Genomic DNA, 26,960 nt, shown 5'->3' with positions numbered 1-26,960 from the left:
ACTTGGCTCCTACAGGGAGCCCTCTGTGACAAGGGTGTCTCCAGAGTGTGGATGTTACCCCAGCTCCACAGAGGGGTGTCCCGTGTGTTTCTAATGGGTGCACACATGTGGAGGCGGGCAGTGCTTCTCCCCTTGTGATCGCCCATCCTTCGTCACTAGCTCGACAGTCAGTTCACACCAAAGACCACGTGACTGATAAGGGACATACCCCCTGGAAGACTGGGTCTTCACTGGAATTCAGCGGTGGAACTGAAGGATCGAGGCTCACTTCAGCTGTGAGCTGGGGTTTGAAGGCTTTTGGGACGTCACCCTGGTGCCCCAGGTCAATGAAGGAGCCCAGGCAATGGCCAGCCTTGGCCACGTGAGGTGGTGTCCGCTGGGCCGGGTCTTCTCAGTGGGCCGGGAGGAGGGGAAGGGGCCAGGTCAGCCGTGTCTGACAGTGGCTCTAGTGTTGTTCGCACCCCAGTGTGTCCAGCTTCAGACTCAGGCTTTCACACAATTCCCAGCATCTGTTCTGCCCTTGAATGTCAGTTCAGTGGCTCTGATAGTGTCACCAGAAGTTCCCCTGCTCACACAGGCCTCACTGATTGTTAAGAAGCTCTCCATGTACCTTTCTTTGCACTTGAGAAGCTCTGGTATTTAAAGGACCTTTTGCCTGTCTTTTCCTGTCTCACCCTTCCTTCCTCCTTTCTGTCCCCCTCCTCTGCTCGTACATCCCCCCCAGTAAACTTCTCCGCTGAAGGTGTGGCTCTAATTTGGTTTTCTAAGCATGCACACCTTGCTACATGTTCATTTTTTCTCTTTCCATTGACCACAGACCAAGAATTGGCTGGCTGGGGGGTTGTTTTTCAGTGAAATATGAAATCTCCCTCTTTGATGAAGTAAACATTTTGCACCTTCAGCATCCAGTTTGAGCATTGATTCACCTCGGGCTAGTACCCCTCAGAGCTGGGTGTGGTCTCCGAAGTGTTCTGGAATCCAATGAAGCGCTTCTGGGAGAACGGAGAGGTGGCTGGCCTCAGGGTCGGTCACTTGCCGATCGGGCTTTCTGAAAAGCGAGAGGTCAAGTCAAAGTGCCGTTGTCTGGGGCTTCCCAGGCGGTCCAGGGGTTAAGACTCCGCACTTGCATGGCAGGGGGCATGGGGTCCATCCCTGGTGGGGGAACTAACATCCCACGTGCCTCACAGTGTAGCTACGCCCACCGAAAAGCCCCTCCGCTTTGTCTGCCATCCTGCTGGGGCCAGCACAGCCGGCTTTTCCCCCACGGGGTGGCGGATGGTATGTTGTCATGGGGAGAGCACTGGCCTCCGAGTGTGGACCCTGTGACTGGGGTCCATCCCCTAAAAGCGGGTGGTGGGGATGTCCTGGAACCAATCCCCTGCGGGTACTGAGGGATGACTTGTGTTTGGGACAGAGGAATCAGAAGCTTGAGAGACAAGGGTGGGGAGGAAAACCTCTGTTTTGTTACCCACAGGCGGATTCACACTGGGACTCCAGCGAAAACTTGGGAGTTAACCTGACCTGGGCAAGGACTTACCACGGGCTTCTTCCCCAAGGATATCCTGAAGAAACTTCCCCAGGGTCTAGCCGTGCTGGTGGGACTGAGCCCCTGACAGCTCTGATCCCGGCGTCAAAGGGGGCATTGAACTATAGGAGGAGGGTCCAGGAATTGTCAGAGGTCTCAGCCTCCCACCCCAGCTCCTCACCTCCCACCCCCATCCCATTGGGGGCCCTGGGCTCTCAGGAGGGGGAGAGAGAAGGGCCTGGGGTCCAGCAGGCACCCCTCAGGCAGGTTACCCTCCTTCCTGGGCCTGGTCTTATTACCCCACCATCTTTATTTTATTTTACATTGAAGGATAATTGCTTTACGATGCTGTGTTGGTTCCTGCAGTACAACAGCATGAATCAGCCCTAAGTACACGTCCATCCCCTCCCTCTGAAGCCCCCTCCCTCTGAAGCCCCCCTCCCTCTGAAGCCCCCCCCCCCAGGTCACCACAGCACCAGGCTGAGCTCCCTGTGTTACGCAGCAAACCCCCACTAGCTGCCTGTTTCACACATGATAGTGTATATGCGTCAGTGCTTGTCCTCACCATCTTTAAGGGCTTACCTTGTACCCTCTGTCCTTACCACTGAGGAGGTTACTGATAAAAGCTCTGGGGTCCCCTATAATGAGTTTCCCCCATATTTGCAGCTCTGGAAGGCAGAAGGTTGAATGGCCGGTGGTAAGAGTTTCGGATGCCGGCAGGGTGATCGGGGACGGGGCTCTCCCTGGAGGACACAGCACGAGCCTGGGGAACGTGTCTGCCCTGCCTCCTTCCCTTCCCCGGTGGTCTTTCTCTCGACTACACAGGCCTTTCCTTGTTCTGTGGGAAATTAGACAGGAAGCTGGCGTTTTCCTAGAAGGATGCTCTGAGCCAAGTTTGTTCTTCCTGTGCCCCATCTCTTCCTCTCTACAGGGAGGGTACCCCACGGGCCCTACTTTCTCAGCAGCCTATGAGGTGGCTTGAAGCTTCAAGCTGTGGGCAAAGAGGAAGGAGCTCTGTTTGTGGCCATGTCATCGTTTCTCTACCGGGGAGTGGAGACTGTTTACCTTCACGTTACCCCAGCGACCACGTGGGTTCCTGGCCGTTTTGGGCACAGATTCTGGATGAGTCGACAAAGGGATCTTGGGGCTGAAAAGGAGCCCGTGGTCCTTCTGCCCCCTGCCCTCCACTCGGGACATGTCAGCCCCATTTTCAGGTGAAGCAGCGAAGGCTCTAAGAGGTGGTATGATGTGCCCAGGGCTGCAGAGGGAGGTGGTGGCAAGGGCCAGACGGCAGACTGGACCCTCAGCCCTGGAGCCCCTGTGAGCCCCGGTGCTGCTGCCACCGCGCCTGGCATGTAGCCCTCATCCTGGTCAGGCTCAGGCCGAGCCCTTACCCTCCGGGTAGGAGCCACTGTGGCTCCCATCTCACAGATGAGCAGAGACGCTCAGAGATGTTAATAAAACATACCTCCGTCCCCCTCGTCTCCTCCATGAAGATGAAGCGAGTGATGACGTCACTGATCTGGGGGGACCTGTAGCCCCTCTGTCCCCCCTGCAGTGCACACTCATTTCCCCCCGCCCCCGGCTGATGCGCGTGCTCGGAGGACCCAGGCAGACCTTGCACAGCTCTAGGCGCGCCAACCTGGAGACCTGCCAGGCTGGACTGCACCCTGGAGCCGGACGAGGACCAAGTGACGGGCGCAGGGGCTGCTGGATGGGAGAGCGGCCCCAAGTGGCTTGAAAAGACCCCTTTGGCCTCAGGGTCATCTGGTGAGTGGGGGTCGGGTGCACTGGGGGTGGGACTTGGTCTCGAAAGCTTCTAGGTCTGAAACTCCACTTTGGGAAACAAGTTCGGAGGGTGTGGAGGGGCCTGCGATGATTGAGACGGGACCCCAGGACTGGAGGGGTTGGGAGAGCAGAGCCAGTGTCACGGCCTGTGTCAGGGCCCCCTCCACCTCCAGACTTGCAGGCTCCCAGTTCTAGCTGAAGCACTGCCTACCGTTCCCTCTGTGGAAACTAGAAACTTCTGCATCTGAGCTGGCTTAGGGCTTCTCTGGACCTTGCCCTGCTGGACCTGGCTGGTGCAATGGGAAAGTTCCCTCATTTTAGTCTAAGGATTTGCAGACTGGTGTCGAGGGAGAATGTGACAGGTGGGATCTCACACGTGGTGGGAGGAGGTGCTGGTGAGGGTCAGAGGGTGTGGGTTGGGGATTTCACCCCTGACTCACAGGGATCGGGGGAGAGGCTGGGGATCGGTGGAGGGAGGGCGAGGAGACTTCCTGGGCCACCTGCTCTCTCTCTGCCAGATAGGTGATGGGGATACAGGGCTTGGGGACTGGAGTCCCCCCAGACCATGGGTCCCACCTCTGCCCCACACAGGCAGTGGCCCCTCAAGCCAGTGAGCTCTCCCAGCTGAACCTCTGTCCTTCGTCTCTAAATGAGGGCCTAAGACCAGCCTTAATGACCTCACGGGCGGTTGTAGAGGTTAAATGCTAAGCAGGAGGGTGAAGCAGCGGAGAGACCGAGGTGTGGGCAGCAGCACAGTAGTTACCAGGCTCCCTGGGGCGATTCTGATTTCCCTGCACGGAGGTGTCTTTCTCGACATTAACTCTTGTTGGGACCATTTGCCGGTTTTCTAAGCACGCACACCTCCTTGCACCCACCTTCCCCACACAGGTGGGGAACTCATAAAATGCCTTCACACCCTCTTTCTCCTAGCCCTCTTTGCCCCTCCGTGCACAATTTACCAAAGCCTAAGCAAGCCTGGTGGGCTCCATTCTCATCTATAGGTGGGGTTTGGTCCACCTGTCCAGGGTGCTGCCCCCCATAAGTTAAAGTCAGATTAGGTCTGCGAGGTCCCTGAGTCCATCAGAAGGTTTTCTCTAGGGAAACGTCTCCAGTCTGTGAGCAGCGCTTTCTTCCTGGTGTCTGTCTGCCGGCTGCCCTTTGCGATCGCCTGGTGTCTGCTGGCCCCTCCCTTCCCCTCTGCTTGGGGCTCATTCTGCTGCGGCAGTTACTTAGGTATTTGCCTGCTGATGGGCAAAGACCTCCCAGAGCCCAGCGGTACAGAGTCCATTATCCCCTCCACTGCCGGAGGCATAAAACTGCAGAGACCCACCTGGATTTCCAGTTCATCTTCTGCACTTTCTGCCTGACTTCTGGGCCAAGCCAGCCTCCCAGGGCCTCGGGGCTTCAGCGTGACTGCTGGCTTCTTGGATTCCTTTCTCTGCTGGAAAGAGGAGGTGTTCTTAGGACTCTAAGCCCCGCTGTCCGTCCAGAAGCAGAGTGAGGTACAGGCCTGCGTTTAGACCCAGAGGCCTCCTTTGTGCTCTGGGGGAAGGCTGAAGCCCAGAACAGGTGAGGCCAGGTCACACAGCTCAGGGCAGGGCTCGTGGGGAGACGTCGCACCTGCACTTTCTGATGTTTGAGGCTCAGGGAGCTGGGCCCCCCACGGCCAAGTCCACCCAGAGTGTACCGAGGAGCAGCAGGCTGCAGACGGTCCCCGGGGCAGGCATGGCCTCAGCTGGCTGGGGACACACGGGCCTGGAGGAGAGACTCCGGACCACATGCCTCCCCTCCTGTCCCCTCCCCTCTCCTCCCTTCCCTTCCTTCCATCCCCTCTCGGCCCCGAGTTCCATCCTCCTGCCCGAGCCCTGCAATCAGCCCCGGGGCTCTGACCTAGATCTGGGGCCGCGATTGCTGAGCAGACAGCTTAGTGCCCTATGTGCCTTCCTCCCCCAGTAGGAGCGGTGGGAGGACGTGGGTGCTCTTTGCCAAGAATGTTCATTCAGAGGCAGAGTGTTTGACAGTGGGACTCCCCATGTCCTCTGTCCCAGGCCCCAACGAGGGACGAGGAAGCTGAACCAGCAAGGTCCCAGGAGACTGTGTTCAGATGGCCCTACAGACACTCAGCTGTCAGGGCGAGATAAACCCATAAAAACAGGTCCCCACAGAGGAGAGCCGACAGAGTGCCTGCCTGGGATTCGTTTATTTGGCTGTGCCGGGTCTTCATTGCTGCACGGATTTTTCTCTGGTTGTGGCGAGTGGGGGCTCTCATGTTGAGGACACGGGCTCAGTAGTCGTGGCACGTGGGTCCATGGCTCCTCGGCATGTGGCATCTCCCCAGAACAGGGATCGAACCCGTCTCCTGCATTTGCAGGAGGATTCTTTACCACTGAGCCACCAGGCAAGTCCCTGTTTGAAACTGCAGTCCCATCTCAGGGCAGCCCAGCATCTGGGTGCTGATTAACATTCCTTGGGAACTAAAAATGCTCATGACGCCCTCTGGGTAGAAATCAGCAGCGGAGGTCAGATGCCCTGAGATTGCTGGGGTGGCCTGGGGCAGCCGTCTGCTCCTCCTGTCCCCAAGCGTGCCCAGCCCTGGCTTGGGTGAGAGGGAGGGGGGTGGCCTTGGCCTGTCTGCTGTTCCCTTCCTGTGGGGACAGGATCACTTGATCTCAGGAGCACGTCCTGCCCCACCCTTCGCTGCTCTCCATGAGGGATTCTGCTCTGGCTCTCATAGCCTCAAGCCTATAGGACTCCAGCTTGTGGAATTTTCAGGCCTCTCCAAGGGAAGCCCATTTTTCAGATGAAGAAACTGCAGGAGAGCTGGGCAGGGACCATCTCCAACACGGGCTGAACTCCGTCGCTTTCTCCTGGGTGATGCTGATGACTCGGCTCAGCCTTTCCTAACATGTGGGCTGGTCTCCCCAGTCGCAGCCAGGCTCTGAGAGGGAGCAGAGGGGCCCTGGGGCAGGAGGGCTGGGACCTGGTGCTGGCCCCGGTGACCACACACGTTGGTCTTGGGGGAGTCAGCGTCCCCCTGCTCAGGGCCGCCTCTCAGAGTGGCTTTCAGGATTAACTGAGGTGATGGACGTGAAATCCTTTACAACCTGTCAAGTATCATGCAGATAACAACTATTTTTTGTACCCCGGCCAGCCTGTGCTATGTCAGACGTTCTCGGATGAAGAGTTCGTCAACCATGTGGGGGTCAACCATGCCGGCCCCAGGCCCCTTCATGACACAGGACGCTCGGGCGAGGACTCCTGAGGGCTCGGTGAGTTGTCTGCGTAGACCTTCTAGTGTTTTGGAGGAGGAACTCACTTCTGACTGGGCTCTGGCTGGGAGGGTAGGAAGGGCCCCACTGGCAATGCAACAGAGCTTTGAGGGGAAGCCCTGCGGCAAGCAGCGGGCAGGAGCGGAGATGAACAGCACGCATGTCTGGGGCCCCAGTCAGACGGTGGGATGCCCGGAGGGTGGCAGACGCGGGGATGGATCGTAAGGAAAGGCCTCGAAGGAGATGCCGGGTGAGGATAAGCACAGTTTGGGAGCTGCTGGGACAAGGTGTTGAGGCTGGATCTGCAGGAGGGAGGCTACGAAGGCTCCTGAGGGAAACAGTGACCCAACACGACCTTAAAGACCTGTGAGGCTGCACCTCTCATTTCATGAGGAGAAAAGCGAAGGCCCCGAAGACCAGTCTCCCCAGAGCCACGCAGCCCTCAGCGGCAGTGCTGGCTGCCCACCCAGGCTCTGAGCACGACAGAGTTGGGGTCGGGGAGCCAGCAGACTGGAGGTCATCCCGTGACCTCCTGACGCAGATGGACCTCGGGGGGCACTGGACCCCTGTAGAGACTCTAGGGACAGTGTGGGCCCAGGAGGGGCTGGCTGAGCCCCCTCAGGGCACTGCAGGGGCTGAGAATCAATACCTCTGCTGGGAAGCTTCTACCAGCGCACCCACCGTGGAGGCTAGAACCCCTCCTTCAGTCCCAGCAGAGGGTAAGTAAGCATGTCACCCGGAGGCCTTAGCCCTTGGGGGCCACCTGAGCTCAGGCCTGGGGGCCCAGAAGGCCTCAAGGTGGGGCAGGGTGGGAAAACACACCCCCCACAGGCAAACACCCATGCTCTCTTGCTGTGTTATCTCTGAAAACAGAAATGTGCCTGCAAGTTGGAAACGACCCCAAGCACATCCCGAAGAGTTGAGGCTGGGTCGGGGAGAAAGGAAGGGGTGAAGGATGTCAGAACCACTGAGGGAGCGGAAGCGGTGCCCAGGAAGTACCTCATTGCATACCCCCAGCTGTGGGACTGGGGTGGGAACCCACTAGGATCTGGACCCCAGAGGCCTTTGGAGGAGAACAGTGTACCTTAAGCCAATGTTAACTGATGCTGAAGCTGAAACTCCAATACTTTGGCCACCTGATGGGAAGAACTGACTCATTTGAAAAGACCCTGATGCTGGGAAAGATTGAAGGAGGGAGGAGAAGGGGATGACAGAGGATGAGATGGTTGAATGGCATCACCAACGCAACAGGCAAGAGTTTGAGTAGGCTCCAGGAGTGGGTGATGGACAGGGAAGCCTGGCGTGCTGCAGTCCATGGGGTCACAAAGAGTCGGACATGACTGAGCGACTGAAGTGAACTGAAGATAAACTCCCTCTCCACATATATTGGAGGGCGTCCCTCATGGCTCAGATGGTAAAGAATCTGCCTGCAATGCAGGAGACCTAGGTTTGATCCCTGGGTCGGGAAGATCCCCTGGAGAAGGGAATGGCAACCCACTCCAGTATTCTTGCCTGGAGAATCCCCATAGACAGAGGAGCCTGGCGGGCTACAGTCCATAGGGTCACAGTCAGACACAACTGAGCAACTAACGCCACAGGTATCTGAGCTTCTTCTTCTGGAAAATTTCTAACATAGAAAGCAGAGTAACACAGTGAGTCTCCAAGCGCCCATCATCAGTTTCGACATGTATTAGCATCTTGCTTCATGTTTTTATTCCACTTACTGTTTTTCCTTTTAGGGGAATATTTTAAAAGCAAATCTGGGCAGTTATGTAATTTCAACCTTAAAAGCTTCAGTATGTATCTTTAACAGATAAAACACACTCTGTTAGTCTGTAACAGCCCCGGACCTGTACCTGATTATTTTTTTTTATTGTTCCTTTCTACATTTACTAGCATTTTTTCCTTCAGCAATTACTTTATCATCATGATACACAGTTTGTACAGGAAAGGCAAGAAAAATACATGATTTTTTTTTCTTCTTATTTTCAAAGTAAGGTCATTGTTCTAGCAACCTTCGAAATTTTTCCCCTATCACACACTCAAAGGGTTTTTAAAATATGTGTTTCAATCAATTACAGTCATTATTTTTGATGCTTCCATATTTGAAGACTTGATTGCTGTGTGCTTTTGACACAACCCTATTGTTTTTTGATAGCTTCCTTGTTATGACTGAGCATCTAACACTTTTGTTTTTTTCTGTCCCGTTAAGAAACCCTGGGCTCACTTTGTGCGTGCCCTTCCAGCTTCTGACCTTAATCTGTAATACCTTTAAGAAATGTTGGTTTCTTTTAGTGGGAAATAGTTTTTAAAGACCACAGTCTGGGACTTCCCTGATGGTCCAGTGGTTAAGAATCCACCTGATAACGCAAGGGACATAGGTTCGATCCTTGGTCCCAGAGGATTCCACATGCCACGGAGCAGCTAAGCCTGGGCACCACACTACTGAGCCCTTGCGCCCTAGAGCCCAAGCACCACAACTGGAGAAAGCCTGCTCACAGCAGCAAGGACCCAGGGCAGCCACAAATAAATAAAAATATTTTTTTTACAAAAGATCGCAGTCTGGATGCTAATTATTTATATTGCTTCTAGGCCTTTTCGGTGCAGAGATGAGAAAAGATACAGTTTTTAGGAGAAAAATAGGTCATGAGTCAATAGTGTTATTTCCAAGTAAAACCTAAGGGGACGGTGCTTTCAGTTCTTGAGTTGTTTACTGAAATCCCTTCTTTTACCTTAAAAATCTTGGTTTCTAATTACAGTAACAAAATTACTTTTCTCTTGCTCTGTCTTACGGTATCAACATAATATTTTCAAAATAAGATGATTGCAATTACTACAAACCATAGAACTACTAAATACAGCCTATTAGGAATGTACAGTTTAAAACACTTGAATACTTATTTTCCTTCTGTGGTTATGGATTGGGCTTGATATATAAGTAAAATTACATCCGTTTGTTCTTTCAGCTTTTAGGGACTTTTCCCTCTTTAACTGTTACTCACTAAGCATCGCGTGCTTCCAAAGTCAGTGCACAGGACAAGGTACACGTGTGCGTGCCTGTGTGCTAAGTCGCTCAGGCGTGTCTGACTCCGTGTGGCCCCGTGGACTGTACCCGCCAGGCTCCTCCGTCCGTGCGATTCTCCAGGCAAGAGTGCTGGGGAGGGTGGCCATTTCCTTCTCCAGGGCATCTTGCCGACCCAGGGGTTGAACCTGCTTCTCCTGGGGCTCCTGCACTGCGGAGCAGAGACTATTACCTTCCATTTCTGTCCCCTTCACTGTTTTCTCTTTCCTCTATAGGTAACTATTTTTACTGTGATTTTTTTTTCTTCAACCCCTAAGTTATTTAGATATGTACATATTGGTTACATTTCCAAATGCTTGAAGATTTTTCCAAATATTCTATTATTGATATCTAGGTATTGCCATTATAATCCAAGAATATGTTCTTGATGATTTTAGTTCTTTTAAATTTGTTAAAGAATGTTTGAGGGTCCAGAAATGAGTCTATCTTAATGGGTATTCCAGATGTACTTGAATGCATTTAAGTGTTGTTGGGTGAAATATTCTATGGTCAGTTACGTCAAGCTGACTGATAGGTTTGTGTATGTATTCCATAACCTTTTTTTTTTTTTAGGGGATGTACTTGTTCTGCTGCTAAAAGAGGAGTGTTAAGATCTCCAGCTGGAATTGGAAATGACTTCTCTTCAGTTCTGTGAGTTTTTGTTTCACATATTTTGAAGCTGTTTTAGGTGCATGTGTATTTAGGATTGTTGCCTTCTTGATGAATCAGTCATTTTATTATTATGTCCTTTTTAAAAAATCCTTTATAAGTATTTGTTGTCCTGAAGTCTACTTTATCGGATACTTCTTGTTCTAGAATCAGTTTTACGTCATTATAATACAGATACTTCATCTTTCTTTTGATTAGTGTGTATATAGGATATCTTCTAAATCATTTCCATTGTTTTAATCTGCATTCATGTTTAAAGTAGGTTTTATATAAACAGCATGTAGTTGGTTGGTTTTTTTTTTAATCTATCCTGATAATCTCTCTTGATCAGGGCCTTTTACTTGGGAGTGTTTAGTCTATTTATTGTAATCACCTATATAGTTTGGTATAAACCTACTAGCTGTTTTCTATTTGACTCATCTGTTCTTTGTTCCTTTTTTTTCTCTTCTCATGCCCATTTTTGGACCATTTTTTTGTGGTATTATGTTAATCACTGGTGACTTATTAGCTATATTCTTTGCTTTATTCTTTTAGTGGTTGACCTAGGATTTAAAACACAGCTTCACCACAACATACCTTGAACAGGTAGGATATTCCTTTTATATACTATAAATCCTTCAAACAGAATACTTTGATTTCCCTGCTGCCATTATTTCTGCTATTTCACACATTTTAATTCTATATGCTATAACCTCCACAGTGTACTTTGGATAGTCAGTATTTTTAGAGATATTAAAGAAATGAAAGAAAATCTCCTATTCACCCAGATCTTTTCTATTTCTGGTGTTCCTTATTCCTTTGTATAGATTCAGATTTTCATCTGGTATTATTTTCCTTCTACCTGAAGAAATTACTTTCACATTTCTTGTATTTCAGCTCTGATGGTAATTCATTGTTTCAGTTTTTAGTTGAAAAAGAGTTTATTTCATCTTTAAAAAAGGATATTTTCACTAGGTTTAGAATTCCAAGCTAACAGGCTTTTTTCTTTCAGCACGTCTGACATTAATCTTCTAATGCTTTACAAAATTTCTGATGAGAAGTTGGCTGCCATTGTTATATTTGTTCCTTTATCTGTAATATCTGTTTTCTCTGGCTGCTTTTTTAACTTCAGTTTTACTACAGTGTGTGTGAGGTTCTCTGACTTCCTAGAATCTGTAGGGTTATAGTTCTAATCCAGCTTGAAAAAAATTTTGGCTGTTTCTTCAAAGATTTTTGGCCTTACATGTATTTTAAACTACTTAATATTGTAGTAACTTACCTGTTATTTTTTTTTTGGAGGGGTCTTGTCTCTTTTTCTTTCTGTGCTTCAGTTTGTGTAATTTTTATTGCTGAATTCAGACTTACTGATCTTTCCTTCAACAGTGTCTAATGTCTGTGAACTCCCATCCAGTGTATTACTTTAGATAATGAATTGTTCATTGCTAGAGACTCCATTTGCAACTTTCTTGCATCCCCAATTTTTCACTTTTAAATGAAAGCATGGGACTCTGCTCCTAGTTTTGACAGTTCTCACACTGGCTTGTTGAGTTTTCTATCTAGAAGGGATGTGTATTTGATCATAATTCTCGGGTTACTTGACTCAAAGGGCCTTAAAAGCTTGCCTTTCTCCTGCCCGTGCTGAAACCACACTGGTGTTATGGCTGTGAGTGGTTTGGCCCTACTCCATCATGTTCGAGAGCTTGACGACCTACCTTAATGTCATCTGGGGGTTTCTTTTGCTCTCCTAGTGGCTTTGTTTTTGTGAAAGTACTGAAAACCTGTGTGGCTGTTCTGCCATCTTGTCCTCACCAGAACTCTCTCTCTTTTACATTACCCTTCCATTCGTCTCATCTGGGTTTGGCAACTGCCCTGGAAGATGGACGCAACCCTGTATTTCACTCCACTGGCTTATTTTGTTTTAACAAATTTGAACCATTTCCCTTAGGAATGGCTAACATGTTACTCCCCTAAGCATAAACGGTTGAGGGCGGTAATTTCATTTACTTCCAGCTTACTGTCGTTGATCTTGGTGGTGTAAGGTGCAAACACAGCTTATGGCCAGGAGCCCAATGACCTATCACTAAACCCACTGTGTGACTGGGGCCAGTCCCCTCTCGTTATTCATTCATTGATGGCAGCAGGCACTGTACAGAGGACCAGGCCTGCCCTTGGGAGCACAGAGAGTGTGAGAAAAAGAAGAAATGTAGAGCTCACTAGAATTCAGTGTAGTCTGTGTCCACTGAGAAGCCTGAGCAAAACTGCCTTCTTGGCCTTTCTTTTCGTATCTGAATAATGGAAGGAAAGAAGCAACTATTGTCCTACTGTTGTCTAAAGGCTTGGATTTTGCAGACTGAGTGGGCCAGCCTGCTGTGGCCTCACTTCAGCCAAAGTAGTTTCACTTTTTTTTTCCATTTTATATGTTATCATCTAATATTTAAGATTTTTAATGTTACTCTTTTTTAAAAATTGGAGGATAATTAATAATGTTGTATAGCTTTCTGCCATACAACAACGTCAATCAGTCATAAGTGTATGTATGTCCCCTCCCTCCCACTTGATCTAAGATTTATTTCAAAGCAGAGGTTCTGCTGCTGAGAAACACACAAGGAACCTGTAGAAGAGGGGTCCACACTGACCTGCAGTGAGCGGCCTGACCTCTCATCTCCACGCGCACAGAAAGGCCTGGTGGGAGCGCCACTCCTTGCCGACCTCTGAGGATCCTTGCCCCGCCTCAGCCCCCTCTGAGATCAGGAGCCTCTCTGATCCACCCTTGAAAGGACTAATTTCAGAGTCCTGGTGACGGTGGGTCGTGGACCCGTGTGGATCGTGATGCCAACACCGGCGTTAGCACGTGGCCGTGGCAGCTTCTGAACTTCTTGCCGGCTTGCTCATCAATGAGGCGAGGGGTGTGTGTCTGCACAGGACGGCTGTGCTGCTTCATGCAGGTCGCAGGAAATCCCAGCTGCTGCTGTGACTTCTGTTTCAGGTCGGGGTCCTGGGGCCTCTGGTGAGAGGTGATCTCTGGCTCAGGGTTGGTTAGGATCGAACTGTGTTCTCCTCGCTCTGTGCCCTAGACTGTCAGCCCTGTGGTAGTCCAACCTTTGGCGCCAGCTTCCTCAGGCCCCAGGCCTGTGCTAATAGCCCAGGTCCCTGTGGCCAAAGGGAATTTTGTTAGGCATTTTTTATGTTTTAAAGATTATTTTATCTTGGAGGATTGTTGATTTGCAGTGTTGTGTTTATTTGAAGTATACAGCAGTGTGATTCAGGTATAAACAGACATATGTATATATAAATTTCTCATGGCTTCTTTTTGCATATAGGTTATGACAGAATGGTGAGTAGAGTTCACTGTCCTCTATAGTAGGCCCTTGTTGATTATCTATTTTATAAATGTTACTGAAAGTGTTAGTCGCTCAGTCGTGTCCAACTCTTTGTGAGTCCCTGGACTGTAGCCCACCAGGCTCCTCTGTCAATGGAATTCTCAAGGCAAGTATACTGGAGTGGGTTGCCATATCCTGCACCAGGGGATCCCAACCCAGAGACCTAACCTGGGTCTCCTGCATTGCAGACTTCTTTACTGTCTGAGCAACCAGGAAAGCCCATAAATATTAGTGGGTGTTGCTTAAACCCAGCCTCCTCATTTATCCCCCCTAACTTTCCCTTTGGTAACCCTAACTGTATCATTTAAGTCTGTGAGTCTGTTTCTCTTTTGTAAATTAGTTCAATTCTATCAATTTTTGTATTCTACCTGTAAGTGATATCATATGTGTCTTTCTCTTTCTGACTTAGTGTGGACATCTCCCGGTCCATCCATTTTGCTGCAAATGACATTATTTCCTTGTTTTCTGGCTGAGTCACAGTCCATGCAGTGCATGTAGCGTGCCTCTATCCGTTCATCTGTCGATGGACATTTCGGTTGTCCCCATGCCGTGCGTGTGCGTGCTTAGTTGCTCAGTTATATCTGACTCTTCGCAGCCCCATGGATTGTAGCCCACCAGGCTCCTCCATTCATGGCTTTTTTCAGAGGAGAATACTGGAGTGGGTAGCCTTTCCCTTCTCCAGGGAATCTTCCCAACCCAGGGATTGAGCCAGGCCTCCCGCATTGCAGGTGGATTCTTTACCAGCTGAGCCACAAGGGAAGCCCCAGAATACTGGATCGGGTGGCCTATCCAGCCCATCTTATTAGGGTAAGAGTCATTTACATCCCCACAGCCCTTGTGAATGAATGTTAAGCACCAATTTGCAAGTTGTAGTTGCAAGCACTGGCCACAAGATAGCAGGATTTCTTCATGGCAAGTCTGGTTACTGGGACAACCAGAGCCCTAGGGAAAGTCTTGTTCCTGGGTTGTCCATTAGAGTGTAGTGGACGAGCACAAATACCCAAGGGCCAGTCTCATCACTGCTCCTTCCTCACCCTTCGCCTCCAGATAGATTGGAATCCCTGCCAAGCTGCTATGCTCAGGGGTTGTCATTTGTAAGTGGGGTGCCTCTAAGGAAGTGGGAACTCAGAGGACATGGGAGACCAGATGACTTTTCAAAGCTCTTCTCGCCTGAAGGGACCATCATTTTAGGGGTCCTTTAGGCTTGGTTTATCTGCAAGAGGGGCCACCTGGATCTAAATCCAGAGGGGACCAGACACTAGAGGTCCCATTGTTGGCACAACCTCCCCAGGACCCTCAGCCAAAGGAGTGTCTAGCCTTGGAATCCAAGCCTCCTTTGGGATGAGATACCAGCCCAGGTCACCAAGGCCTGAAGGAAATATGATACGTACTTATTTTAATTAAAAACTTAAAAAATTACATATTTTTCTTTTTGGCTGCACTGCATCTTAGTTGCAGCATTCAGGGTCTTCACTGTGGTATGGGCTACTCTAGTTGTGGCATGTGAATTCTAGAGCACGCGGGCTCAGTAGTTTCACCCCTCAAGTTCACCCCTTGGGCCTAGTTGCTCTGAGGCAAGTGAGATCTTAGTTCCCCAAGAGGATCAAACCTGCATGCCCTGCATAGGAAGTCATATTCTTAACCACTGGACCACCAAGGAAAACCCAAAGATACTGAGCATATTTTCATGTGATTTTTTTTTTCTTTAAAGAATGGAAGGAAAATTTTTCTCTTGAAAGGGCATCTTAAGAGTTGGCCCTGTGCTGAATTCGTTTTGATTTACCAACTGCAGGGCATTTCTTGAGGGAAGAGGTCATTTACAGTCCCATAGGCCTTGTGAATATTAAGCACCCTTAAGCACCAGGTTTCCCTTCATGAATCACAGCCTTGTAGTGGTGAAGGGACTTGCATAACTCAGTGGAGCTATGAGCCATGAAGGCCACCCAAGATGGACAGGTCATAGAGAAGAGTTCTGACAAAATGTGGTCCACTGGAGAAAGGAATGGCAACCCACTTGAGTATTTTTGCCTAGAAAACCTCATGGACAGGATGAAAAGGCAAGAAGTCATGACGCCAGGAGAGGCCCGCTGCCCCCCGCCCCAGGTTATAACGCAGCCAGTATCCTAGTGGAGCACAGTTACTAATAGCCCCAGTAAGAAACAAGCCACTGGGCCAAAGTGGGAGTGACACTCAGCTGTGGATGTGTCTGGTGGTGACAGGACCAGATGGTCTGGTTGAAAGATGGTGGTAAAAGTGTGTCTGATGCTGTAAAGAACAATATTGCATAGGAACCTTGAATATTAGGTCCACAAATCAAGGTAAATTGGACATAGTCAAGCAGGAGATGGCTTGACTGAACATCAACATCTTAGGAATCAGCCAACTAAAGTGGACAGGACTAGGCGAATTTAATTCAGGTGACTATTTACTACTGTGGGCACGAATCCCTTAGAAGAAATGGAGTAGCCCTCATAGTCAACAAGAGTCTGAAATGTGGTACTTGAGTGCAATCTCAAAAACAACAGAAGGATCTCAGTTCATTTCCAAGGCAAACCATTCAACATCACAGTAATCCAAGTCTATGTCCCAACCACTAATGCTGAAGAAGCTGAAGCTGACCCATTCTGTGAAGACCTACATACAACACCTTCTAGAACTAACACCAAAAAGAGATATCCTTTTCCTCACAGGGGACTGGAATAAAAAAGTAGGAAGTCAAGAGAAACAGAATAACAGGAAAGTTTGACTGTGGATTACAAAATGAAGCAGGGCAAAGTGTAAGAATTTGCCAAGAGAACCCATTGGTCATAGCAAATACCCTCTTCCAACAACCCAAGAGACGACTCCACACATGGACATCACCAGATGGTCAGTACTAAAATCAGATTGATTGTTCTTTGCAGCCAAAAATGGAGAAGCTCTATACAGTCCATGAAAACAACGCCTGGAAATGACTGTGGCTTAGATCATGAGCTCCTTATTGAAAAATTCAGGCTTAATTGAAGAAAGTAGGGAAAACCACTAGACCATTCAGGTATGACCTGAATCAAATCCCTTACGATTATAAAGTGGAAGCGATGAATAGATTTAAGGGATTAGATCCAATAGACAAAATGCCTAAAGAACTATGGATGGAGGTTTGTAACATTGTACAAGAGGCAGTGACCAAGACAATCCCAAGGAAAAAGAGATGTAAGAAGGCAAAGTGGTTGTCTGAGGAAGGCTTACAAGTAGCTGAGGAAAAAACAGAAGCAAAAGGCAAGGGAGACGGGGAAAGAAAAACCCAACTGAATGCAGAGTTCCAGAAAATAGTGGAGAGAGATAACAAGGCTTTCTTAAACAAACAATGTAAAGAAACAGAGGAAAATGATAGAATGAGAATGAGTAGAGATCTCTCCAAGAAAACTGGAGATATCAAGGAAACATTTCATGAAAGGGTGGGCACAATAAAGAGACGAAACAATAAGGACCTAACAGAAGCCAAAGAGACTGATTAAGAAGAGGTGACAAGAATACACAGAAAAACTATGTAAGAAAGATCTTAACGACCTGGATAACTGTGGTGGTGTGGTCAGTCACTTAGAGCCAGACATCTGGAGTGTGAGGTCCAGTGGGCCTTAGGAAGTATCACTACGAACAAAGCTAGTGGAGGTGGTGGAACTCCAGCTGAGCTATTTCAAATCCTGAGAGATGATGCTGTGAAAGTGCTGCACTCAATATGCCAGCAAATGTGGAAAACTCAGCAGTGGCGATAGGACTGGAAAAGGTCAGTTTTCTTCCCAATACCAAAGAAGGGCAATGCCAAAGAATGTTCAAGCTACCGTACAACTGTGCTCACTTCACATGTGAGCAAGATTATGCTCAAAATCTGTCAAGCTAGGCTTAAGCACTACTTGAAATGAGAACTTGAAGATGTACAGGATGGGTTTCAAAGAGGAACCAGAGATAAGAGGGTCAACATTCCCTGCATCATGGAGATAGAAAAGGAGTTCTAGGAAAAACACCTGCTTCATTGACTACACTAAAGCCTTTGACTATGGATCACAACAAAATGTAGAAAATCCTTAAAGAGATGGGAATACCAGACCACACTACCAGTCTCCTGAGAAACCTGTATTCGAGTTAAGAAACAACAGTGATGGAATAAACAGACAGGGAATAAAGGACTGATTCAAAATTGGGAAAGAGTACGAAAAGGCTGTTTACTGTCACCCTGCTTATTTAACTTCTATTCAGAGTACATCATGTGAAATGCCAGGCTGGATGAATCACAAGCTGGAATGAAGACTGTCAGGAGAAATATCAACAATCTCTACACAGATACTGTTTATTTTCTGCCTTTAGAGTAGTAAAACTAAAGAGCCTCTGATGGGGGTGAAAGAGGACAGTGAAGAAGCTGGCTTGAAAGTCAACATTCAGAAAGATCATAAGATCATGGCATCTGGTCCCATCACTTTGTGGCAAATATTAACAGAAGGGGGAAAAAGTGACAGATTTTATTTTCTTGGGCTCCAGAGTCACTGCGGATGGAGACTGCAGCCATGAAATTAAAAGCGACTTGCTCCTTGAAAGAAAAGCTATGACAAACCTAGATGGCATATTAAAAAGCAGACATATCACTATGCCAATGAAGGTCTATCTAGTTTGGTTTTTCCAGTAGTCAGGTATGGATGTGAGAGTTCGTTGATGAAGAACTGATGCTTTCAATTTGTGGTGTTGGAGAAGGAGTTCTTGAGAACCCCTTGGACTGCAAGGATATCAAACTAGTCAGTCCTAAAGGAAATCAATCCTGAATGTTCATTGGAAGAACTGTTGCTGAAGCTGAAGCTCTGTACTTTGGCCACCTGATGCGAAGAGCTGACTCACTGGAAAAGACCCTGATGCTGCAAAAGATTGAAGGCAGAAGGAGAAGGGGGCAGCAGAGGATGAAATGGATGGCATCACTGAGGTAACGGCCATGAACTTGGGCAAACTCTGGGAGATGGCTGGGGACAGGGAGACCTGGTGTGCTGCAGTCCACGGGGTGATAAAAAGTTGGACACATGAAAGAGACACGTGCACCCCAATGTTCATCGCAGCACTGTTTATAATAGCCAGGACATGGAAGCAACCTAGATGCCCATCAGCAGATGAATGGATAAGGAAGCTGTGGTACATATACACCATGGAATATTACTCAGCCATTAAAAAGAATTCATTTGAACCAGTCCTAATGAGATGGATGAAGCTGGAGCCCCTTATACAGAGTGAAGTAAGCCAGAAAGATAAAGAACATTACAGTATACTAACACATATATATGGAATTTAGAAAGATGGTAACGATAACCCTATATGCAAAACAGAAAAAGAGACACAGAAATACAGAACAGACTTTTGAACTCTCTGGGAGAAGGCGAGGGTGGGATGTTTCGAGAGGAATCGGGTGGAGAGGGAGGTGGGAGCGGGGATTGGGATGGGGAAGACGTGTAAATCCATGGCTGATTCATATCAATGTATGACAAAACCCACTGAAATGTTGTGAAGTAACTAGCCTCCAACTAATTAAAAAAAAATTAAAAAAAAAAAAAAAAGTTGGACACAACCTAGTGACTGAACAAAGGACAAAGCACCAAGGTTCAAACTGTTACAAGATAGAACCACAAGCAAGGAGCCCTTCTTTATGACCCACTCTTGCAACCATAGCCTAGAGATAGTCCTGTTTCTGCATGGTAAATTAGAGTGGAAAGTGTCTGAAGAAATACCCAAGGGCTGTATCTCATTACCTATTACAAAACCCTGCCAAAGTGCTATGATGAGGGTGCTGTGCTAGGCAGATGGGTGACTCTAAAGAAGGAGGCTGGAAGTTCAACCAAAGCAGCCTGGGACACAGTATGACTTTATGAAACTCTTCATGGACAGGGGGTTCATGACTCTTCAGAGACACAAACCTTGGCATAGCTATAGCAGACCAGTCTGAATATGGGAAAGGTGGTCCCAAAAGTAGGGACAAGGTAATCCAGATACAGTGGGGGCATCAGCAGCGGGCATATCCTCCACAGTTCCCGCAGCCCCACCACAGCCCAGCCTTGGGACCCATGCCTGCTCAGGCCCCATGGATGTGATACCAGCATAGCCCATCAGGATGGAGGGGTTGAATGCAGGCCTTTGGGTGTAATTTTCTTTTCTTGTGTGATTTGTATCTTCTCTTGCAGTAGTTTACCTGCAAAGCTAGCTTCTAGTCAGGAGCACAGCCACTTGATCCATCTGTCTGTATAGACGTAAGTATTCCTTTGCGCATTCTCTACACGAGTAACTTAATACACTGGTGAGTAGAACTCCCTGTTGTATCCAGGAAGTCACAGTTCATTAACTTTCTTTCTAACTCTCTATTTTTCTAGGCCTCCACCAAACTCTCTGTATATATCCCTATCTATAATTCTGTCTCTATTTCTCTATCTAGTTATCAATAAATTTCTCTACCTATATTGATATCTATCCATTCATTATCTATACATCCAGTAGTTTCACTACCTATGTTTCTGTTTATATTCATCTCTGAAGTCCATGACTCCAGCTACTTCTGTATCCATCTATCTAGATATTCACAAGGCCTGTGGGGGCCCTAAATGATCCCCACCCTGGAGGAACATCCTATGGTTGGTAATACTAGAGGAATGCAAAAGTATGCCTAATTTCAGAGCCTATTTCAAGGCAAAAGTTCTCCTCACAGTTACAACTTGTCAATGAGCCTGGAGAGTTCTTCAGCCTCTCAACCATGAAGACAAAAGGACAAGGACAAGCAAAAGGACAACTGAGGCTGCATCTGACACCAGTTCTCTGCTCTACAAGCAACGATGTTCAAGGCCACGTGGAGAAAACAGAACCCCCTGTGCTGCTACACAGAATGGAGACTGTTAACAGTTTTGCTACAGAGCCTGCAGGTTTGTTCAGAGGCAAAAACCCACCTACCAGGAGATCCCCAAATCGCACTCCGGGGCCACTATCCAGAGAAAACCATCCTTCTCCAATACACCTGAACCCCAGTGTCTCCTGCGGGGCTCCCCAGAAGAGTCAAGCATTGGAAACCACCAAAATGTCCATTCACAGATGAATGGATATGGAAGATGGGCTACATACAGGCAACGGATGATGACTCAGCCAGAAGCACCAAGAAAATCATGCACGTTCTTCCGCATTGATAGTCCCTCAGAGGATCACACTGCCTCAAGGAAATCAGACACAGAAAGATGAAGACCATACATAGTACAGCGTTCAGGTGGAATCCAAAAGCATCACAAATGATCCAGTTTCCCCAACAACACCAGATTTCCAGCCAGAAATATCAAACCGAGACTTGGCAAATGGATGTCTGGAATGAGGGGAAGGGTAACTGAGGAGTTTGGGATGAAAACTTACCAAATTTGAGTGACACAGAGAAGTGGATAAATATGCAGACACAAAGGGAGCTGGAAAGACAGTGGAAGAGTTAGATATAGCTATAAATATATCAATAAATACATCTTTATGTAGATACATGGATAGATATAAATAAAAATGTATATAAAGACCTAGAGATTCAGAGGTACGAAATCCAGAGATAAGATGAGAGAGAGCGAGCTGGATATAAGGACACTGGATCCATCAACATATGGATAAAATATAAACAAACACACAGAATGAAAGGACATAGAAATGTAGATAGAGAGATCTACTAACAGCTGCAGAGAGAAAGAGATGAATGTAGACAGAGAGGTAGATCAAAGCTGGATTCCTGTCGACACTGGTACCTGGAGAGAGAAACAGAGATAAAGACATATTCCTGGCTAGATGGACAGAGAGACAGACAGACAGATGCAGCTGGAGTCACGGGCTTAAAAGATGAACACACACAGAGAGAAGCACAGATAGTGAATGAACAGACAGAGATGTAAATATAGGTAGAGAAATTTATTGATAGCCAGAAAGAGAAATAGAGACAGAATTATAGAGAGGTATACAGAGAGTTTGGTGGAGGCCTAGAAAGATAGGCAGGTAGACAAAGGATAATGAACAACAACCTCCTGTATACAACATGGAACTCTACGCAAACGTATATTAGGTTATTCGTGGAGAGAACGGGTAGAAGAACACCTGCGTCTGCATGGACAGATGGATCGAGTGGCTTGCGTCTGACAAGCTAACCTCGCAGGGAACTCTGCTCCAATCGAAAACACAACATACACGACAGGAGCAAACTACACCCACCGGCCTCTGCTCGACCCCTCCGTCCTGATGGGCTACGCTGGTGTCGCATCCGAGGGGCCTGAGCAGCTGTGGGCCCCAAGGGTGGGCTGTCTCCTGGCTGAGGGAGGTGGGAGCATGGAGATGCAAATGGGCCCTTCCCTGGATCCGGAGGGCCTCGTCCTCTGTGCGTGGGACCTCAATCTTCTGATCCAGGCTGGCCCTCCTCCACCCACACGAAGCCTGCTGTCCCCCACTGAAGGAAAGTTACACGGCTCAAAATAGCCTGGAGTTAAAATTCCCCTCGAGGTCCTTCCCACCATTCTATGCAAAACAAAGAACTCTCTCACCTGATAAAAAAAAAATGGACAGTAAGGTTGATTACGCCAGCTCCCAGCCGGTCCAGCCTCTGGCCGATCTCCAAAATTCCTTGCCCCAGCAGTTTCAGAGATAACTACTCCGAACAATGTCAGAGAAGAGCAGGTCCCCTGCAGACATTAGCTTTCCACATCCATGCCTGTATATACTTACTCTTTTCTTAGGTTAGCACAGCAGCTCACTAATCTGACTGCTGCCCCTTCTCGCCTCATTAAAGTGACCTGTTCCTGTAAAGTGCCGCTCTTGTTCTTATTCTGAACCTCGCCTTCTCTAACTCCCTTACCCTACATTTTTGGTGCTGAAACCCGGGAGGTTGAGGTTCCTTCTCGTTCTCCATGGCCAGCTCTTCGAAGCGTGGAAGCCTGCCAAGCTCACTTTCCCACCCAGGCTTTCAAGACCTCCTTGAGAGGACACCCTGTGCCTTTGTGAGCGGTACAAGCCCTGGGTAAGGGCTTTATTGGTTTTCCATGTAACCCGAGGAATACTGGCCTCTCCCTCTCTCTCTCTCTTCCTCTTTTCACTACACTTTCTTTTCCACGAGCCCGACCAACTCCAGGACAGAGGCCTTTTACCATTCGAGTGCTTTACATGCAACACTCCACTTGAGCTGGCCCCTAGACTAAGGTAAGATCCGGACGGTGTTCTAGAGGCTCCCTAGAACTCAACCCCTCCGGGTCCCAGGGACCCCCGGCCTAGGGCCACTCTGTAGGCGATGGTGGGGGATGCTCCACCTCGACAGAGAGCTCTCTTCTCATAACTCCTATTGCAACTATGAGTGACGACTCCAGTTCCCAATAGGAGCCTCTGCTTACCTTTCAATGATGGGGTCTGGCCAATCTGTCCCAAAAGATTCCCTTCTGGCCTGTGTTCTCAAGAATCTCAAACCACTCTTACTCTCTGAACTCAAAGCTAACCGCTTAGAACAACTCTATACGGATCTGGACTCAATACCAATTAGACAATCAAGACCGCTGGCCTGAGTTCGGGACTTTCGATTTTAATATTTTATCAGATCTCAGTAACTTCCTCAAACGGAATGGCAAACAGTCAGAGATCCCCTATATTCAAGCCTTCTGAGACCTTAGAAGTCGTCCTTTTCTCTGCAAAGACTGTTCTACCTATCAAATCTTCCTCAGCTCTCTCTCCCCCTCCATTACAAAAGAATCCAAATCTAAAGCCCCTAAAAGGCCCCCTGAAGCCTCAGCCCCCAATTTTGACCAGACAGATGAGCATCCTCCCTACCGCACCCCCCAAAAAGCTTGCGAAGACCCCAACCTCTAGCCCTTCCTCCTCCAAAACAAAAAGTGAAGACTCCAAAACCCCAAAAGAGAGTTCCGCCCCCCCTCCATCGGCCAGGACCCGAAGCAAACACATTTCCTCTCAGAGAGGCAGTGGGACCGGAGGGCCCTACATGGGTTCATGTGCCTTTCTCAATTTCTGATATGAGCCAAAATGCAAAAAAATTGAGATCCTTTTCAGAAAATCCTACTAGATACAGAAAAAAATTCCTTCGCCTTACACAAACATATCATTTAACCTGGAATGATCTTTATTACATCCTAAATGCCACTTTAACCCCTGATGAAAAAAAAACGGATTTGACAGGCAGCCCAGACTCATGGTATTCAGCTCCATAACCAAGATAGGACTAATCCGGCGGCTGATGATGCGGTCCCTTTAACTGACCCACAGTTGTCATATCCAGCAGGCGATGCCAACATCCAGTACCTGCATCACAGGATCACCTGTTTACTAGAAGAAATGCTAAAAAGCTCTCACATTCATGTTAACTATGTTAAGATTAGGGAAGTGACTCAAGAAAAAGATAAAAAATCCTGCCCTTTTTCTTTTATGGCTTACTGAGGCAATCCAAAAATACATTAATCTAGATATTTCCACCCTCGCTGGACTTTTGTACCTACATGTCCAGTTCATAAGCCAGTCAGCCCCCAATATTCACCGAAAACTAGGCCAGTTAGAAAAGGGCCCCCAAAACCCCTCAGCGAGATCTCCTAAAATTAGCCTTTAAAGTTTTCAACAATAGGGAGGAAGAAGCGAAAAAAGAAAAAGAAAAGAAATTAAAAGGCCAAATATGCTTTATTCGCTGCAGCTATCCAAGGAAAAACTTCAACCCCTTTGGCCCATCAACCTCGGCCCACCCATATGAGACCTCACCCTCCAGACCCCTGCTTCAGATGTAACCCAACGGGACACTGGGCTAAGCCTTGCCCAAAGCCTTGGCCACCCACCAAACCCTGCCCCACCTGCAAACAATGGGGCCACTGGAAAACAGGTTGTTCTCAGACACTACCCACCAAATCTCGGGGTCCACCCCAGGCCCAACAACAATTGGCCAGGAACCAGACTCAGGGAGGCCCTGGCACCCCAGACCATGGTTCCTTGGATGAAGTGAGAGATGATCCAGTTGTGCCTGAGTTATTCCAGTGACAGAGCCCAAGCTCCAGACCCCAAGTCCGCCCCATACAGACGGACTCAGGGCTTCGGGTAATTGACACGGTGGCCGGACACAAAGTCTCGTGTCTAACAGACACTGGAGCGGCCTTTTCACTTTTAACCTCCTTTAAGGGCCCTCTCCAGCCTTCAAAAGTGGCCATCAAAGGGGTCTCAGACATCCCTTTTTATCCCCAAATAACCCCTCCTCTCCTTTGTTCCTTTAGGCAAAACAACACTAACACATTCTTTTATGATAGTTCCTCAAAGCCCAATGACATTGATGGGACGTAATCTTCTGGCCAAGCTACAAACTTCTGTAAACTTCCCATTCTTAGATCCCATATCAGTTCTTTGCTTCCAAATGGCACCTGAACCCCTGGCCAGCCCTCACTCCCAAAACCTGCCCCTGGTCTTCCCCCGATAGACTCAGGTCTGGGACACTGAAGCCCATCAGTAGCCAGACACCACACCCCGGTGCCAGTCTTTCTTAAAAACCCTCTCAAGTAATAACCCAAACTCAGTATACCCTGGCCACAGAATCCCGACAAGGACTTCAAACAATAATCCCAACTCAGAGATTTCGAGCCGTGACACAGACCCCCAGGCCCCAGACCAAGAGAAAACTTCTGTCTCTATCAGGCCTATTAAACTTCTTCTAAGTATGGGTCCCACATTCTGCCCTCCATGCAAAACCTCTACTAAGCTACTCAAAGAAACTTAGATGATCCCTTATTGGCCCCCACCTCTCTCCACACCCCAATACAGACTCTTATCAAACATTTACTACAGGCCCCTTCTCTTTACTTACCTGATTACACCAAGCCTTTTTTCTTTTTTGTACATTCTCAACAAGGACATTAGAGATTCTGTGCCAAAAAAAGGGGGGACATATGGGGCCCTCTGGCTTACTTATCTAAACAACCTGATCTCGTCACGCTCAGATGACCACCTTGTCTCCAGGCCTTACCTGCAACCACCCTCTTAATACCTGAAGCCCAAAAACTAACACAAAATGCCCCTCTAAATGTATGCTCACCTCATTCTTTCAAAGATTTACTCTCATGGGCCTTTCCTTTCTCTGCCCCCCGCTCGACTACAAATCCTCCAGGCACACCACCTCGACCCATCCCTTTCTTTTATGCCTTGTAAACCTCTTAATCCTGCTAGCTTACTCCCTACACCAGATCCAAAAGCAGAACACCTATTTCATGACTGTGCTCAGACCTTAGATATGACACTTAATTCCTTTGACCATATAACTGATCAGCCCCTTACTGACCCCACAGTCCCATCCTGGTTCATAGACGGCAGTGCCCAGAAATAAGCCCCATTCGGGGCTGGATACACTATAGTCCAGGGACAGCCCGACAAAGTCATCCCCCCTCACCTCATCAAGTCAGCCACACTCCCAGCTCACACATCCTCACAGCAGGCTCAACTGATAGCTCTTACGCAAGCTTTGACCGTAGCCAAAGACCAACAGATAAACATTTACCCTGACTCCAAATATGTCTATAACATGTTACATTCTAACATTATAATCTAGAGAAAGAGATTCCTCACTCAAAAAGACACACCTATTTCCAATGCTTCTTTTATTTCTGAACTCCTCCATGCGGCTCAGCTCCCAAAACAAGCTGCTGTAATACACTGCTGGAGACATCAGCGACATAGTCCTGTCTCCTTTTATAACGATATAACAGATCACGACACAAAACGGCCGGCCACCTCTGTTAGTCCTGTCTTTACTACAGCCTGGACTGATGAGCCTAACAGCCACACATTACTTTCATATTTACATTCCCTCTTCCACCCCTCTACAAAAGTACTAAAGGCTTTCCTTCAAAACTATTAAACTGACTAAAGACGATGTGACTGATTTAAATAATCTGACCCAAACTTGTACCATTTTTTAGCAGACAAATCCTAACATTTGCCCCCCCGCTCCTTTCCCCACCCACCAAATTCACAGACATCTTCCTGCACAAGACTGGCAGGTAGATTTCACCCACATGCCACCTGTAAAAAGGGTTAAATTTCTCCCAGTCTTTGTAGATACATCTTCTGGATGGATCGAAGCTTTCCCGACTACTAACAAATGAGCCCCTACTGTGCCTCAGCTTATTCTTACTGAAATCCTCCGGAGGTTTGGAATGCCTCCCTCCCTCCAGCCTGACAATGGGCCCAAATTCACATCCCAAATCACCCAGACTAGTGCATGAGCCCTAAGTTCCTTGGAGATTTCACATTCCTTAACA

General features: G+C 48.0%; 1 long non-coding RNA gene and 1 pseudogene across 3 annotated transcripts; one reads left to right on the top strand and one right to left on the bottom strand.

Moving 5' to 3' along the window:
• Positions 1–1,511: 1,511 nt before the first annotated feature.
• LOC133045690 (appetite-regulating hormone-like) lies at positions 1,512–5,040 on the bottom strand (annotated as a pseudogene).
• LOC133045691 (uncharacterized) lies at positions 2,042–22,438 on the top strand. 3 transcript variants are annotated; one of them, XR_009690312.1, is made up of 8 exons: positions 2,042–2,739; positions 3,064–3,295; positions 6,465–6,582; positions 10,217–10,294; positions 10,847–10,897; positions 14,400–14,478; positions 19,863–19,928; positions 20,249–22,438. It is a non-coding gene; the product is annotated as an uncharacterized LOC133045691 (long non-coding RNA). The 3 variants fall into 3 exon arrangements; XR_009690310.1 differs by having other exon boundaries at positions 2,042–3,295; XR_009690311.1 differs by having other exon boundaries at positions 2,042–3,295; positions 12,856–14,478.
• Positions 22,439–26,960: the final 4,522 nt, after the last annotated feature.

Source organism: Dama dama, chromosome 24 (assembly GCF_033118175.1).
Source record: "Dama dama isolate Ldn47 chromosome 24, ASM3311817v1, whole genome shotgun sequence".
Lineage (NCBI taxonomy): Eukaryota > Metazoa > Chordata > Mammalia > Artiodactyla > Cervidae > Dama > Dama dama.
Note: the sequence above shows the minus strand (reverse complement) of the source record. Positions and strands in the feature narration are given on the sequence as shown.